Source organism: Anomalospiza imberbis, chromosome 4 (genome assembly GCF_031753505.1).
Source record: "Anomalospiza imberbis isolate Cuckoo-Finch-1a 21T00152 chromosome 4, ASM3175350v1, whole genome shotgun sequence".
NCBI lineage: Eukaryota > Metazoa > Chordata > Aves > Passeriformes > Viduidae > Anomalospiza > Anomalospiza imberbis.
In genome coordinates this window covers 37,207,792-37,221,650 of record NC_089684.1, presented here as the reverse complement: position 1 = coordinate 37,221,650, position 13,859 = coordinate 37,207,792, and the positions used below count along the sequence as shown (strand labels likewise).

The 13,859-nt window shown below is 42.8% G+C and overlaps 1 protein-coding gene across 1 annotated transcript in view; it reads right to left on the bottom strand.

Annotated features, from left to right (window-relative positions):
• MFSD8 (major facilitator superfamily domain containing 8) overlaps positions 1 to 7,033 on the bottom strand; it is a 336,831-nt gene extending 329,798 nt beyond the window's left edge. Inside the window, exon 1 of the mRNA XM_068187911.1 lies at positions 7,028 to 7,033. The gene's annotated coding sequence lies outside the window, so the exon portion shown is untranslated. The remainder of the gene's footprint in view (positions 1 to 7,027) is intronic.
• Between the last annotated feature and the right edge of the window lie 6,826 nt (positions 7,034 to 13,859).

The following is a 13,859-nucleotide window of genomic DNA, read 5'->3' as shown; positions in this document are numbered from 1 at the left end:
TGGAGTTGATTAGCATTTCTGGGAATATTTTTAAATCTTGTTCATACCTTATATTTTTATTCTTATTAAATAGGTTTTAATGTGATAGGAAACATTTGTTCCAGTGTTTCAATAGGCATTTTCTGTGCACTGATTTCTTTTTTCCTCCCCTCATTACTTTAGTTGAAGGACCCAATTTTGGTTTCAGGCCTTCAGCTTGCAATTAGAGCTCAGACTGTTTGAGAGCTGGAGTTGTTGAGGTCTCTTCAGAGTTGTGATTAATGTACTTTGCCTATTAAACTTGGCCTTAGAAACTTTAGCTTTCTTTCACAACGTGTGTGGAAATGTGAATAAGGAATGTGTTTGAAAGCAAATATGTTTTCAGCTGTCATATATACTACAGCATTATTAGAGATAATCATGTCAGTTTCAGGTAATTCCTTTTGGGGGGAGAATTTGGTGACAAAATGTGGTGCTTTTGATGTTCTTGATCAAAGTGGAGCTCAGCTGTTTGTTTGCATCCTGTCTTGTTTTGGTACTTCCAATTTGTTTTTGCACTGTGTTGTGAAGGGTAGTTCTGAGGTCCTTCAGTGCTTCGGAGAACCTGTGCCTCCCAGCATGTAAACCTGCCTGCTTTCTGGGAGCCACAACTCTCCATCAGCCTTTTGTACCCCTGTTGAGCCCACTGAATCAAAATGAATCAGGAAGTTATTTACATGCAATTTCCCCTACACTTTAAACACAAACATACCCATCTGCCTGAAAGAGTAATGCTGACAAAATTCAGTGTACTAGGACATAAAAAGAGAATACTGTAGTAGATCAAAATATATTCTCTGACTCAGCATGAAATTTGAAAACTGTAATTCATCATTCTGAGGACAAAACCAGCTGATGTAGGCACATAGTTGTGGGTTGTTTTGGTCTTCTTGTTTTGCTTTTTTAAGATGCTTTACTACATATACTGACTGATAACTCAGACAACCTTCATGTTTTAAGTTACACATGTTCCTTGAATAGAGTTAGGTATCAAAGGAAATACAAAGATGCTTTGGGGGCTGGCAAAATTATAGAACTGGTGTAAATTCAGAGCACTAGGTATTGAAGGGCAGTTGTAATAAATTAGGGTCTAAGTTTATGGATGGAATATAGTATAAGTATAGAATTTTTTAAATACACAGTTAAGGGTATAAGTAATAAATACATTAATTAATATTAGCTACTACATATAACTTCAAACTAATGTTTAAAATGCCATCCATACATATGTATGTACATATGCTAGAAAGATAAGCAAAAATTAAGAGTTTTTTATATATAGAGAAGGAGCCTACTAAGGAAGAAAATTAGAGATAGTTTATCTGTACTATATAGAAATTATTGATGTTGTCTTTATGTATAGAAAACAAAAAGAACAGAAAATACACAAAGAGAAAACAAGAGCCTACAGAGTTTGATAAATCACTATTTGTTTTGTTTTGACATTTGATGTAAGCAAAAACTGTTGGAACCACTCAAGTCCTTCAAAGATAGAAAGTGAAAGGCTAAAAGTTATTGATTCATAGTGAGCACAAACTGTAGGTCACTTATGAATCATGATGATCAATATTAAGTGTCAGATGACATTAATTAATTTTGTGCCTAAATTATTTAGTGACAGATTTCAGAAGTGGTTCATTCTTCAGTAGGACCAAATATGAAATCTCCCTGATTCCAACATTTTAGTATTTAGTTTAATTTAAAAGTTTTCTAGAGGTCTGAATTGGAGGAGCTCTTTGGAAGCTGAGGACATTAAAGGGAGCACAGGGATTTCCAGCAGCATTCAGCTGAGGAAAGATCCTACTTTGGGTTGAGACATTATAGCAAGTACAGTCTGCAGGAATGCACGATGTGACTGGCTTCACTGATTAGGTAGAAAAAGCTGGCCTGGCAACCTGGGCACTGACATGGATGTGGAGCGATCTGGCAAGGTTGTCTGGCTCAGATAAGGATCCATTTTTCCTTTTGAGACCTTGAACTTCCTTGCATACCTAAACAGGTAATGCTAGAAATCCAATGAGTTTGGATATGAAGTCCCTGGAATACCCTGGAAAATGTTTTTGACCATGAAGCACCCAGCAAGTCTATTATTTCTGGTGCTGAACAAAACCCTGAGGCACTTGGCTGTAATGAAGTTGAAGAAGCACCTTTTGACTCCAGCTTGAATTGCTGGAATGCAAAAGGAACTATTCTGAAATAAATCTGAGGCCAACCACAAGAAAGATATCCACCAAGTAATTTTTCCGTAGGAAGGACTCTATAAAATTGTACAAATAAACTAGTCATAGTATATTTTAATTTTTATAGAATTTAAGTGCAGGCAAGTTTTTTTCTTTTATTACGCTTGAAAGAAGGACAAAATAATTTTTTTTTTCATCCAAAAATCATAAAAGTGTTGAGGAAAGGGAAAATCCTTTTAACTTCCACGGTGTTGAGGAAAGGGGAAATCTTTTTTAATTGCCATAGTGCTAGGAAAATTGTCCATTACACATTTCTGTAGCTATGTAATAGCTTCTCATATGCATCCTGTGTGATTGGAGAACATCCTGTTTCAAACATCCAAACTCAAATATTTATGTTCACTGTTTACAAAGCTCTCAGTTGTCTATTTCTCTTAAATCCTGAATGTGTGTATATTTACTCTTGCCTAGACAAAACCAAACTAGGGGCTGGTTGCTGTGCTGGCTTACATCTAGGCAAATCTGTATTGTCTTGGCTTTTAAAATTCTCCAGCTATGAAATTCTCTAGAAAACTTTTCAGGTGTTTGAATACATCATTTGCAAGAACTCAGATGAAGAGGAACGTGTTTGGGAATAAGTTAACTCAGTTTTGAAACTTTTCTTCAATCAAAATTCTGTAAATAGATTTTTAAAATGGAAACAAAACTAAATCAGCTCAGAATCATGCAACATTATAACACGAGAATTTGAGAAAAGCATAGCATGCTGAGATACTGGGTTAGAAGTGTTAACAACCTGTATTTACGTGGGGTTTTTATGTTGAAGGGAGTACATTAGAGTAGTAACTATTGTAGGAATCTCACCAAACTAATCAAGGTACATGCTCAATTTCTGCCATACTTGAAATAAATACTATGAGCGTTTTAGTACTGGCATTAAGATCTCATTATGAAAATTTATAGAACGATCCCCATGTCTGAATTAAGATGCAAATGAGACCATATGCCAAAGTCAGTAGTATGGGTCTTATTTAACATGAAATGAGAGAGAGAGAGAGAGACAGAGAGTGAAAAATAAATAGAAATAGAGAATAGGTGGGGCGTGAAAAAGAGAGTGACAGAGACAGATTTAGTAGAAAACCTCACCACTCTGCAGATCCCAATGGCATCCCATGGATGCTCTCCATCTTGGTGCTGAGGGTCCCCCGCAAACATGGAGCTCAGTGGGTTGATACACACTTGGGCTGGGTGGGAATGCCCAGGTACCTGCCCTGGAGGGGGCAAGTTTGACACAGTCTGTTGTGGTTTAAATACAGCCTGATTTCTGAAATGAACAGGGCTAATGCCTTTATTAATGTTCAGCTCTTTATTAAAAAGATCAGCTGGGCAGGGGGCCCAACACAGAGCTCGCCCCTGCTGTTGTAGCTGGAAGGGAAGGTAGTGTGCAGAATCTGTCACTGAAGTCCAGAGCAGCAGCTGTCCCTTCTTTCCTCGTGGCACACCAGCAGTCAAAAGTGAGGAGACATTCAGAGTCTGTTGCTGTAGTCCAGAACAACAGCTGTCCCCTCTCCTTCCCTTGTGGCAGCACCAGGAAGGTCTGTTTTTCCATCTCCACTTGCCACAGACTAATCTAGTCTAGTCTTTTTTAGGTGATGATGATGGACAAAAGTTGATCAGGGGATGTGTTTCCCTCTTCCTCAGCTAGGGCATTTGTCTATCCCCCTCTACTGCATTTAGTTCTTTATTTAGGGGTGTCTTTATGCCCTAAAAATACTCCCATGATCCCAAGGGGTTTTCTTATTTGCATTTTAGTCCCATAATGTCAGAGTGGTGGGGGGAGGCAGGTTATCTCCAGGTAGTTTGGAGAAAACAAACAGAGCAATTAGCTAATTAATATTTCAATATTGGTACTCAGCTAGAGCCAGCAGCCATTCCAGTGTTGCCATGGGAACTAGAAAGGCCCTGCCATTGTCTCTGGGGAACACCTGGAAACTTTGTTCATTACAATTTCAGTTGAGGGAGGAGAGAGTGGTTTTCCGTGGGGACCAGCCGCAGCCGGTGAACGGGGTGGGGGTTTGGAAGGGGCAATCAGCTGACGCCCGGTTAGACCACTTGAAGGAGTCAAGCACGCCCCTGTGGAAAAGCACACTGAAAAACGAAGGAAGCCCGGGAAAACTCTCTCTTGGCTTCCAGCCTTTAAACAGGTCAAGCCGCGACCAGCGCCAGGCCTGAGCCGGGCTGCACCGGGCTCTGCTGCGGCGTTGGCTCCTTCCTGGGCAGCCCACAGGGCTCCATCTGGGCAGGGCTGGGCCGGGCCCCTTCCTGGCAGAGCCCATGGGCCCACTCCGGCCAGGGGTATATACTGGCGCCAGAAGAAATCGTGCGGTCAGGCCCAGCGCTGACAGTGGCCCCCCGCATCCAATACTGGGGATGCCCCAAGACCGGGAGCGGCCACGTGGCCAAGAGTGAGCGGTCGGGATCGGAGCAGCCATGCCACAGCTGTCTCAGCATGACTCGCAATGGGCTTTGTTTGCTCAGCCGCTTTTAGCTGGCTGTGCTGCGGACAGAAAGACAAAAGCAGCGGCAGCAGTTTTATTTCTTTTCTTGGTGCCCCGCATGAAGGAAAGGGACGGTGCTGGCGGGGGCCACGCGATCAGCAGCGAAATTCCTCGGTTGCGCACCCTGGACAAGATCAACCTTTCAACGATGCGAGACTCTGTAAAAACTGTTTCAATTGATAAAGCTTGAGAACAAACGAACCTATGAACACCAATTGTCTCTTCAATCAGAAAAAGGAAAGGTGAGGACACTTAGTGACAACAACATGGACCCTGATGTCAGTAAAATAGGAGTCAAATTCTAGATAGGGAGGACGATTGAGGAGATGCCTCAGTCTTGGGGCATCTCAAAATTCTTGGGGCATCAGTCTTGAAATTCTCTTGTAAGCCATAGTGATGGACTATGTTACTTCAGACTTTTGTTTCCCTCTAAGTTATAAAAATGCATTGGGTGGGGGAGGTGTTGCATTTTAACCACAGCCATAAACAGAGGCACCAGTGCTAAAGCAAGCACATATTGAAGTAATTTTGATTCAATGAGAATTTTGAACAGAGATGAGAAGCCTTGCCCCAGTAATAGTAATAGAAAACCCTCTAGTCCCAGAGATGGATGAAGAGAAGTTTTATGCTAGAACAGCTCATCCTTAAAACAGCACCCCATAAGTTGATATGGCCTGTGAAAGCAGCTGTGAGATCACTGCAAGGTGTGGGAGGGACTTTTCACACTGCGAGCAGATTTTCCTTTTCTAGGTGGCTGATTTCCTGTGACATTGAAGCCATGAGAGAACTGTATCTTGTGGAAAAGTCTTCATAGCATGACAAGAGACTCCTCTCCCTAAGTGGACTGAAGAAAGACTATTCTAGAGGTGATAAACTGACTGAAAGTCACAAGTTTTGTCTTACATTGTCAATGGGAAAGAAAAGAAGGTGTGGGGGGAGGAAAACTGTTTTGAAGGTTCCTTTTCCTCTTAATCCTATTAACAAAGTTTTCTTTATACCCTTTAAAATTTGTGCCTGTTTTGGCCTCCTTCTCCTAGTGCTTATTTCACAGCAGGAAATGAGTAAATACATTTTAGTAAGTGCACTGGGGCTTAGCCAGCACTAGACCTGCTACACAGTCTCTTGTAGCAGCCTCTGGATCTGTTGCATTCCTTTGTATCAGGAGCAGTTCTCTCAGTTCTCTGCTGAAGGCCTCAGCAATGAGTCTGGGGAGCGCTTTAGGGCTTGGGTGGTCTCAGCCTCTTTATTCAGTTTAGCCATAATGGGTAAAACTCTGTCCACAAAGAACCTGCCTCCTGTCAAACCTGCCAGTTACTGCTCTCCGTCTTCACAGAGCTCGCGGACGCTTCTCTCATCCCACTTGTCCTCCTCTTGCAGCAAGGGCTTGGCCCCGATGCTCTGTTCCAAGCTGTCCTGCGTGAGGTCTCGGTCACTGTCACTTGCCCAGCTGGACTCCACGGAGGGTCTTTTACCATTCCCTCTGGACACCTCCTGGCCAAAGGAATCTTCCTCTTGAGAAAACTCTTGGCCAATGGACTCTTCCCAATCTGACACTTCTTGGCAGCTGCTGACATCTCCCTGGGACAGCTCATGTTTGCTGTATTCTTCCAAGAATATTCTTTTACCAAGAAGAATATTTTTCTACCAAGAAGTTAGCTCCCAACATCACCATGGGACAGCTCTTCCTCAATGCATTCATCCCAGTTGGAGTGCTCGTGGTAGCTACTGGCTTCTTCTAGGGAGAGCTCTTGCTCATTGCAGGCTTCACCTTGGGACACAACCAGGTGGAGCCTGGATTCTGCTTGGGGGAGCTGTTGTTCTGTGCTGCCTTCCCCCTGGGACCCTTCCTGGTACGTATTGGCTTCTGCTTGGGAAAGCTCCTGCTCAGTGCATGCTTCCCCTTGGGACCCTTCCTGCTAGCTCCAGGATTCTACCTGGGGCACCTCTGGCTCAGTGCTGGCTTCCTCTTGGGACCCTCCCTGGTAGCTACTGGCATCTTCTAGGGATGGGTCCTGCTCACTCTAAGCTTCTCCTTGGGACCCTTTCTGGCACCTACCAGATTCTGCCTGGGGCAGTTCCTGCTCACTGTAGGCTTCCCTTTGGGACCCTTCCTGATAGCTACTGGCTTCTTCTAGGGAAAGCTCCTGCTCAGTACTGACTTCCCCTTGGGATCCTTCTTGGTATTTGTTGATTTCCCCTTGGGACAGCTCTGTGTGCTCCTCGTCTTTGCACTGAGAATGCTCAATCTCCCCAGCCAAGGCCCCCTCCTCGCTCTCCTCCTCTGCCAGGATTGACCCCTGTCTGCCTACTCCTGCTGCTCCCTGAGCGCCTGGGCCCCCAGTGGGCTGGGCAAGGGGCTGGGGGGGCAGCAGGGGCTGTGCGGGGCAGAGTTCAGGCTCTCTTCCCTTTGTCCTGGAGCTGCTACTTCCAGTTCTGCAGCCGTGCTTTGCTCCAGGTCCCCCTGTTCCTTTGGCTGCTGGCCAGATGCCTGGGCCTCAGGCACAGCCTTGAGCACCACCTCAGAGCTGATGTGCCCTGCTGAGTCCAGCAGAGCCAGGCTGCAGCCTGGGGGGCTGCGTGGGGCAGGGACTGGGCTCTCTGTCCCTGCCGATGGCAGCTCCTCACTGCGAGCAGGAGAACCTGGTGCCTTTTCCACCTCAGGAGCCAGAGACTCCAGGGGCTCCTCCAGCTCCTCAGCAGCACCAGCTAGAGCAGCAGCAGCTGCCAGCTTGTCCTCTGTGGAGGCTGGTGAGCCTACCAGGGCTATGCCCTGGAAGAGTACACCATAGGCTCTGGGCATTCCCACAAATTAGGGTGAGAAGAAAGGAATGATGGGAGCAGTTATGCAGATTAACTTATTCCATATAAGGGAATGTTATGAACCCTGCTTTCTGATTGGTTAGTCTTGTGTTCTATATAAGCTATGGTTTCTGTTTCTCTTTGTTCATTGGTTCCCTGCCCTCTATATAAGTTTCTGTTTGCCACATTTCAAGGTCTTCTGGAGTAGCTCCCTACAGTGTACAGCTTACATTTTTGTTGCACATTTATTGTTTGTTAGCGCACCTTTTGTTTTCCTTTATTAAACCTTGATTTTCGAGCACTCCAGTTGTACTCGTCTCTATTTTATTTACTGCCATGCTCCCAGCCGATCTGGTCCTGGGGTTACGCCCATCGTTGGCAACGAGGGTTCATCTGAAGCACGTGATGCAATAAGTGGCGCCTGAATAGGGACCGTCATACGAGGGGCCTGTCAGGATTGGATCAGTGGGAAAGCTGAGTGGTAGGCCATACCCCTTTCTGGAGAAAGCTGCCAGCATGGACTTGTGGCTGGCAGAAAAAACTGCGGGCAGCAAGGAGGGCTGCTGGCAGTGACTTCAGGATGCCTGCAGGAGGTGGGTAAGTGGAAAGGGGGTCAACTGTAGTAGAAGGATTTCTATGGATGGTTTTAGTTACTTTTCAGCCCAAGACCCTCGGACCCTGGGAGTGGGATACAGGAGAGAACCCATCTAACATGGATGAGCTACTGTCCTTTTGCCCTCCTGTGTCCTCCTCCTTCTCACCCCTTGGACTAACCTGAGGTAGGATACAAGATGGAACCTGCCATGAGGTGCAGATGAGCCACCGTCCTGTTAAAGTTTTATTTGCTCAACAATGATTATACCCAACTTTGTTTTCCTTAAAGGAATTATTAATATTAGTCTTATTAGTTTTGAGTTGTTTCCTGGAAGTTACTGTAAAAGACCTTGAGATCTCTGCATTTTTTAAGAGAAGCTAAAGTTTCTCAAAGTTGATAAGTCTGGGCATCCTTGTCCTTCTCTGAGTGTAAGGGTTTGTCCCAGCTCCTGTAAGTGAGGCCTTCTGCCCATTGAGACAGGCCCTGTGCTGCCGGCCCAGAAAGCCAGCCATGTGATGGGCTGCATGCAGAGGAGTGAAGAGCAGCAGGTCCAGGGAGGTGATTGTGCCCTCTAGTCCATTTTTGTGAGACTCCACCTGGAGTACTACATCTGTGTCTGGGGGCCCCAGCATAAGAATGAATTCAGCGGAGATTGGTGGATATTCTCAGAGGGTTGGTTCTTTTTATTATTCTTCTAATCCCTATACTTATTAATTGATTTAAAGAAAAATGTTTTTAAAAAAATATTTAATTTGTATTAAGTTTAAATCTAGGAAGAATTGACTTCAGGACAGTGAAGGAAATTTTTTGGTCAATATTATCTTTGATGTTGCAGAACGAAACATTTTTCTGTGGTGTAGATGAGTTGAGTTGAAAAAATAAAACTGAGGGTAAATTTGATCTCTTTCAGTTGAAACTAGCAGTCAGAGAGAAAGTGAATTCTTGTATTAAGGTGATAATAGCTGAATGGCAGTGAAGAATCACTTTAAAAGGGAGGAAATCCAGAAGCGGCTTAGTAACAGTTGCACTGAAGAGCTGGTCCTTCACCTGACTGATTAGTTGTGCTCCTCTTGTTGCTTTTGATATTTTACTTATGACTGGCAAGGGAAATTCCCCAGCCAAAACCTGTCTCTGAGCTGGCAGGTCAAGATGCACCTACCTGCTGATTTCTCAGGTTTATGCATGTTCCTGATCTGATTGAAAGCATTAACCTGTGTGTTGAAATCAAAATTTGTTTTGCTAGGTGACTAGGCAGCGATGTGCGTGTGGAAGAGCATGCTGCTTTTTAAGTCTGAACATTTTACAAAGATGCAGAAATACAGCTGTTCAGAGAAAAGGCTGGTGTTAAGCACTTGCTGAAATGCTTATCTAAACCAAGACATAGAGGAAACTCTTTAAGATATAGCTGGTACTGAAATTTTCCTGTCTGGTTAAAAATTTGGGTATAGGTCGATCAGAGATTGGAGATCTTTGTGAATGGCAATTTTTTGTTCTCTGTCTTCTCTTGGCCAGTCAGGAGACTAAGAGGTATCTACATTTTCCATCTAACTTAGGTAAATGTAAGACAGAAAGTGAGAGGAACTGCAAAGTGACCCTCCATTTGGAAATGCCAGATATGAAAATAAGGTTGTGATGTTTACTCAAAGGATCTTCTTCTTGCCATAAGATACTTATATATAGACGATTAGATGTCCCAGCAGCATATGATTAAAATTTGTGATGGCATTTGGATGTCCCTTCTAGACCTAAAAACCTTAATGTTGCCTCTGGCTTCTGTGTCATAAAATTTAAATTAGAATCTCTAATTCTTTCAGAGTGCCAGAAATATTTTGTAAACAGTATGTTGCAGTGAAAAGCCTGGGCTTTTGGGATTTTGAGAAGAGTTATTTTTAGACAATAGTCTATGTCTAAGTCAATCTTTGAGAAGGATATATATAAAAAGGAGGAAATATGAACTGCCTTCTTAACAAGTGAGCTCTGTCATATTAAATAAAATGTAGCGAAAGTGAGTAAGACCCAGTGCCATTAAACAGAGATCTCAGGCTCATGTTGCAAAGAGTAGAATTGTCTACTCTAAGTAAATATGAAACTGTGTGTTCAAATACATACTAGCCTTCAGTTTCAGTTTCATCAATTTGATGCATTTGACAGTAAAAGTAATTTTTCAATTGTGAAAAATGCCTAAAGTATTTTACTGCCTTTTGTAGAGGTTTTGGTTTGCTAATTGTTAGATTTACTGGCTAATGCACCAATTATGTAGTGGGTCTAGTGTTGCCTAAACACCAGTGCACTCACTGGAATATATTTACTCATTCTTCTGCTGTGCGATATGAATTAGAAGAAGGAAGGTAAAAGAGGCACAAACTTTAAAGAGTACAAAGAAAATTTTATTAACAGAAAAAAATGACAAGAAAAAAAAACTCAGAATAAACCTTCACAACACTTCTCCTTGTCCCACATCTTCTTTTCTTTTCCACTGACAATGTAAGAAGACAGAACTTGGGACTTTCAGTCAGTTTACCACTTCCTTCAGTCTACTTAGAGAGAGGAGTCCCTCTTGCTATACTATGGAGACATTTCCATAAGAAACAGTTTTCTCATAGCCTTAAATGTCACAGTGCATCAGCCACCCAGGAAAGGAAAATCTATTCGCAGTGTAAAAAGTCCTTCTCATGTTTTGCAGCTTTCCCACAGCTGCTTTCATGGGCCATGTCAACTTATTGGGGTGCTATTTTAAGGATGAGCTGTTCTAGCATAAAATAAAAAAGTTCTCTTCATCTATCTCTGGGCACAGAGACTATTTTATTACTATCCCTGGACCAAAGTTTCTCATCTCTCTCTGTTCAAGTTTCTCCCTGGATTAAAGCAACATCTACTTGCTTCATTACTGGTGCTTTACTTCACAGTTGGGTTAGAACTCAACATTCCCCCAAGGCATTTCTATGACTTACAACAGAAAAAAAGAGTCTCATATATCGATTATATCTTCTCTATAATCTTACAAAAAGAATTTCAGCCTAAGACTAAGGCAGCTCCTCAATCTCCTCCTATCTAGAATTTTTACTCCTTCTTCCCTGACCTTAGAGCCCCATGTTGTTGCCTCTACGTCTCTTCACCACTTCTTTTTCCTGATATGGGAGAGAAGTGGTCTTAAATTCATTTGTTCTCAAGCTTTATCAATTGAAACAGTTTTTATAGAGTTCTGTACTGTTTAATGGTTGAACTCATCCAGGCTCCACAATCGAGGAATTGCTGTCTTTTGCTGCTGACCATGTGGTCCTCACTGGCACTGCACAAGCTGCGCTGGCTGCTGGCACCACCCTGCGTTTTTCCTTCATGCAGGGTGCCAGGACAAAGAAAGAAAAAAACTGCTGCTGCTGCTTTTGTCCTTCAGTCCACAGCACAGCAAGATAAAAGCGGCTGAGCAGACAAACTCTATTAGTCATGCCGAGATAGCCGTGGCTGCGTGGTGCCACCCCGGCCGCTCCGATCCCAACCACCCGACCACGTGGCTGCTCCTGGTCTAGGACGGTGGTGGCCAGATGGCTACTCCAGGCCCTGGCCTCTTGTGGCTTTGGGGCCACTCCTGGCCCTGACCTCTCTCATCTTCGGGGCCGCTCCCAGAGCTGACTGCGGGGCCATTCCTGGTGCTGGTCCCTGGGCTCTGCAGGGAAGGGGCCCCTGCCCCTCTGAGAAGGAGCCCCAGCCACCTGCCGGGACGGGGCACAGCGGGCTCCCTGGTGAGGGGCTCTGAAGCCCACTCACCACCCCTCTAGGGGCTGAAAATCCCAGCTGGGCCGTGTGGGGGCTGCCCTGGCCTGTTCATAAAACCGGAAGTCATGAGGGCTTTTCCCAGCCTTTCTTCATTTTTAAATGTGCTTTTCCACAGGGGAGTGTTCGACTTTTTTTTCTTTTTTTTTCCAAGCGATTTAACCAGGTGTCAAATCTTTAAACTTAGCCAACTGATTGGCTCTTCTAAACTAGCCAGTTGATTGGCTTCAACAAGTCCCTACAGGGAACCACCCCCTCCGCCTCCCAACTGAAAACCAGGTTTAGTTAAACCACGACGCCTTGCCGTCTCACAAAACTACCTCATAGACTTATGGAGTGGCCTGGGTTGGAAGGGACCTTAAAGATTTTAGAATACTATTCTGATGAGCTCTGTTAGGAACCCCTCAAAATTAAACTAGACCAAAATCATAGCTTATGACTCTAGCTAGTTTAAAAACTGGTAGGATAAGTCCTGACTATTTCTAAAACCCTTTTTTTTTTCCTGCTTAAGAATGGAGTATTATTGTTTGTTAACACTAAAAGCAACTAAAATATCTGTTCACAGTCTTTTATCAGAATTTCAACAAAAACTTAAATTTAGTTAGGCTTATTTTGTTTCCTCTCACACTTCTTAGTAACTAAAATACCTTTGTTACTTTTGACATGAAGTAATATATTATATTAAGGTATATTTCTGCTTTAAAACCTCCTGCTCCATATTGTATGGCTTTATTTTATGTAGTTCATATAAAGTTCCTTATAGGCTGGACACTCTGTCTTCTCTGGTAAGTAGAAATAATTCCCAGTTGAAAAGGTAGACTAATTTCTTATGCCAACTAGGGGAAAAATTAGCTTCCTAAAGAAAAAAAAAGCAAATTAAAGGGAAAGGCAGATAATCACTTTCAACTGAAAAACCTGTTAAACTGGAAAAAAAAAGTTGGATAATTTGGCAATAGATTGTAATGAGATGAATGAAGCAATGCTCCTCTGAAGAGGAGAGGGAAGATGGGTTCAAAATTAAACACCAGATCAGGTGTAAATGAAGACTTTTCTTTAGTGAAAGTACTATCCATTCTCTCTTACTTTAAAAATTCAGCTTTGTTGCTGTGTTTTCTGGATTCAATTTTGCAGCAGAATGGCTTCTATCCAGGGATAGTTAAGTAAGTTTAGAGAGGCTTAAATACATTATCCTTGGGGGAAAAGAAACATGTGCAATAAAGGGTGTGTTTCTGGTACGAATGTTATAGAAAATCATCTTCTTTATATGCAGTGCTCACTGTAAAATTATAATTTTGTGGGGAAAAAAATGCTCTCTTGAGAGAAGACATCATGTTTCCACCCTAGGAAATTTAATAATGAAGGTAAGTCTGCAATCAATAAATCCAATGTGTGTGTATGTATGTATAGGTGTTAAAAAATGCTTGGGACAACAGTAAACCTAAAAATCTCCCTGGTCAGGTTTGGGCTTCTTAACTGAAACTTGAGTATTAAAATATGTTCCCTCCACATATGGCTTAAAAAGTGATGAAAGAGAAAAGCTAAAATGAAAGAGGAAAAGAGAGTTTCAAAAACATTCCTCCAAAAGACAGAAAGAAGAAGCTCTCTTCCCTAGACTCACAAGCTGACAAGGCTGACCTCACAAGTTACTGTTTGGCTACAGTTTGTCATTATTGCTAACTGATTACAAAAATTAACTTTAAGCATTTATGTATTCTGCAGTTGCTATTTAGGTCATAACCTGGTAGCAATGACTTTCACAGACTAATTGCTATACATAAGGGAAAAAGGGAAGATAAAGAGAAATTTTGAATTTTCTTTTTTTTTTTTTTAATTGTCTGACTGGGCCTCTTTTTCAAGAGAAGGTTTGTAGGAATAAAGCTATTTATATTTTAAGTCAGTTTATTATAATTCTATAAGAAGTTATTCCTTGCCCTGTCA